The sequence below is a fragment of the Lithobates pipiens genome, unplaced genomic scaffold, assembly GCF_037356315.1.
Source record: "Lithobates pipiens isolate NorthernLeopardFrog02 unplaced genomic scaffold, aLitPip1_a1.2 Scaffold_8, whole genome shotgun sequence".
Classification (NCBI taxonomy): domain Eukaryota; kingdom Metazoa; phylum Chordata; class Amphibia; order Anura; family Ranidae; genus Lithobates; species Lithobates pipiens.
Genome location: NW_027507903.1, coordinates 24,689,641 through 24,693,418, shown reverse-complemented (window position 1 = coordinate 24,693,418; position 3,778 = coordinate 24,689,641). Strand labels below are relative to the sequence as shown.

General features: G+C 44.3%; 1 pseudogene; it reads right to left on the bottom strand.

Moving 5' to 3' along the window:
• Positions 1 to 1,454: 1,454 nt before the first annotated feature.
• On the bottom strand, positions 1,455 to 2,093 carry LOC143963399 (large ribosomal subunit protein eL15 pseudogene; annotated as a pseudogene).
• Positions 2,094 to 3,778: the final 1,685 nt, after the last annotated feature.

Sequence of the window (3,778 nt, the reverse complement as noted above, 5' to 3'; positions counted from 1 at the left end):
CAAATTTTTTATACTGTACATTATAATCCAGAACCATTCTGAAATTAACCCCTTCCATTTCTGATTCTTTTACTTTGTCTCCAACCAAGAGAGATCTATCCATCTGTTGGACCAAAGATATTTCATGTTCAAGAGCAGATCTATCATATCCTTTTTCTTGAAATTTGGAGGATAAGGTTTGGGCCTGAAGCACAAAATCATCCACACGAGTTTTGTTGTTGTGCTTTGTACTATATCACAAAGCCAAAGGCATGACCACAGGGTGTGCCTGGTGTGCCTGAGCACACGCTAATCACCCTATGTGGTGAAGATTCCCCCTGTTTAGAGCCCTGATATTTTACCAAAGCCCCCTAATGGGGGTTCTAAAGATATTGTAAAAAAAAACAATAAGAAATAAACTACTGACACCAATATCTGCTCTACTGACAATGTCCACTGCTCTATGGGCACTATCAGTATATATACACATACATTATTTTGCCAAAAGTATTGGGACGTCTGCCTTTACATGCATATGAACTTTAATGGCATCCCAGTCTTAGTCCGTAGGGTTCAATATTGAGTTGGCCCACCCTTTGCAGCTATAACAGCTTCAACTTTTCTGGGAAGGCTGTACACAAGGATTAGGAGTGTGTCTATGGGAGTGTTTGATCATTCTTCCAGAAGCGCATTTGTGAGGTCAGACACTAATGTTGGATGAGAAGGCCTGGCTCGCAGTCTCCTCTCTATTTCATCCCAAAGGTGTTCTATGGAGTTGAGGTCAGGACTCTGTGCAGGCCAGTCAATCCCCCCGCCCCCCAAACTCGCTCAGAACACACGCATTGTGTTAGGAAATCATCCTGCTCAAAGGCTGCTACAGACCAGTGTGTCTCCCAGAGTACAGATGGCTGGATAGGAGAGAGCAGGGACACAGGAAGCGACAGGAATACCAGGCTGCTCTGCATGAACCACCCAGGAGGAAGTGATGTCATCCAGATCATGGAGAAGACAGGAAGATGGGCTGCTCCACATCAACCACATAGGAGGAAGTGATGTCATCCACATCATGGAGAGGACAGGAGGGTGGGCTGCTCTCCATCGACCCCACAGGAGGAAGTGATGTCATCCACATCATGGAGAGGACAGGAAATCCTCCTGTCCTCTCCATGATCTGGTTGACATCACTTCCTCCTGTGTGGTCCATGTTGAGCAGCCTGGCCTTCCGTTTGCTTCCTGTGTCCCTGCGTTCTCCTCCACAGCCATCTGGACCTCCGGAGACACACTGGACTTTGGCAGCCTTTGAGGGGGATGATTTCTTAACACAACGCCTGTGTTCTGCCTATATCTTGTAAGTGCACTAAGTTACTAATACTACATTTTGGTGTGCCTCCTCTCCCCTCCTTTTCTTTTTTTTTTTTTTTTATTGTCCAAAAAACTACTTTATTTTAATGTCAAGTTTACAAGTAAGATCCCAACTAGCGGTAACGATGGAGCTGAACAGTGTTGCGTCTTCTCCAGGCAGCACGACGTGAGCCACCAATGGTAAGATGGAACTTGTGACCTTTGCTAAGACCACGACTCTTTTTGCCAGCGGATGTCAGCCCATGCATCTCTCTGTGTTTGTGCACAGCTTTTGTTATCCATTGGGTATCTGGATTGCATCTAATGTCCTTGTGTTAAGTGTCAATGAGGATGATCTCAAAGAACTTGTAAGTGGAGTCTTCATAGGAGTTAAGGACTCTCAGTCCTCCACAGTGACGGCCAGCACGCTCCTCAGCAACAGACTGCAGGCTACGAGCAAACTTGATCTTGTTGATACCATGGTGCACAGGTTTACCATAGGTTGCACCCTTGGGCACGGGGCACTTACGTCCACCACGGCAAACTCTGATATGGTAGATGACATACCCTTGCTTGGCCTTGTAGCCCAATCTTCGAGCTTTGTCTGGGCGAGTAGGACGTGGTGCCCGATGGAGAGAAGACAGTTGGCAATATTGCCAGCAGCGGACACGCAGGAGAAATCGCATCACATCCGACTGCTTCTTCCTCCATAGCTCTTGCATGTACTTGTAGGCACCCATGCTGGATTATGCTGATAGCTCGGCAGCCGGAAAGGAAGGCTCCCCTCCTTTTCTGTTGTTTTCTACAGAGTCTTGGACACTCTGGGGATGGCTGACACCTAAAAATCATTTTTAATCTTTCATTCATTACTTTTCTCCTGGATTTTGGAACTTAACCAGCTATTACAAGGACTATATACATACACTTTTCCTGCCACTGCAGTGCAATTGTCCATATGTTATGCGCCTTGTTGTTTCTATTTTTATGATTCATTAGTCTTTATGGACCTTGATCTGTGCACTGGTCCAAATCATTTGGTGGAGGGGGGATTATGGTGTGGGGTTGTTTTTCAGGGGTTGGGCTTGGAACCTTAGTTCCAGTAAAGAGAATTCTTAAGGCATCAGCATACTGTAGCAAGACATTTTGGGCAATTTCATGCTCCTAACTTTGTGGGAACAGTTTGGGGATAGTCCCTTTCTGTTCCAACATGACTGCGCACCAGTGCACAAAGCAAGGTCCATAAAGACATGGATGAGTGAGTTTGGGGTGGAAGAACTTCACTGGCCTGAACCTCAACCCAATAGAACACCTTTGGGATAAATTAGAGCGACGACTGTGAGCCAAACCTTCTAATCCAACATCAGTGCCTGACCTCTGGAAGAATGGTCAAACATTCTTATAGACACACTCCTAAACCTTGTGGTCAGCCTTACCAGAAGAGTTGAAGCTGTTATATCTGCCAAGGTTGGGCCAACTCAATATTGAACCCTATGGACTAAGACTGGGATGCCATTAAAGTTCATGTGCGTGTAAAGGCAGGTGTCCCAATACTTTTGTCAATATAGTGTGTGTTTGAGCTTTGGGGTGCACACTCTGATGTAATAGGCTGTACATAAAGCAGCATGGCCTTGGGACATTTTCTGTTACTTTGTACCTGGACCCTGGAGATCATTATGAAGGATGGCAATATATTGTAAAATAAACTGGGCCCTGAAAGACTCAACCATAATCATTTTTTATTTATTTTTTGTTATATAACTTGTGGACTGCTGCATAGAAAAGTGCTCTATTTTGAAGGACAAATTCTCTTTATCACAAAAATATATCACAACTGGGCCCACAGATAACGAATATGTTGGAACAGATGATAAATGAGATAACAGAGGAAGACATCCACACTGATCCTGAAGGACGCACTTAGCCCCGGCAGTCAAAGTACATTAAAATAACTTAATTCCATTAGCAATTTTCTTTTCTTTTAGGAGAAAGGCAAGTTTATAATGGGGTATCCTTCAATGCCACTCCAGGAGATCAGAAATTCCCTTCTAGCAGATTCTCTGGAGTCTCTATTAACGGGTCTGGACAGTTACTAGATAAAGTTAAAGACTCTGCGGTGATCTCCACACTAATTGGACTGTAATGTATAGCCTCGGTCAAGCAAATCTCTCCCAGCACTCCTCTCCACTGAATGCAATCAAGCCTTTTATTGAAGATACATAGGCTGCTCAGACCCAGGAGTAACCTTAAAACGCCTTGGCCTTTTAGCAGCAAACACAATTAATTTTGATACTGAAGGGCAATTGGAATAGTGTTAAAATAAAAGCCATTGGAAGAGAGAATGTCAAAGATATAAGGGGACCTTCCAACTCCGTACTCTGTTATTCCAGCATCCAGAAGGACATACACATGGGGGAAATTTACTAAAACTGGAGCACACAGAATATGATATAGCTTTGTA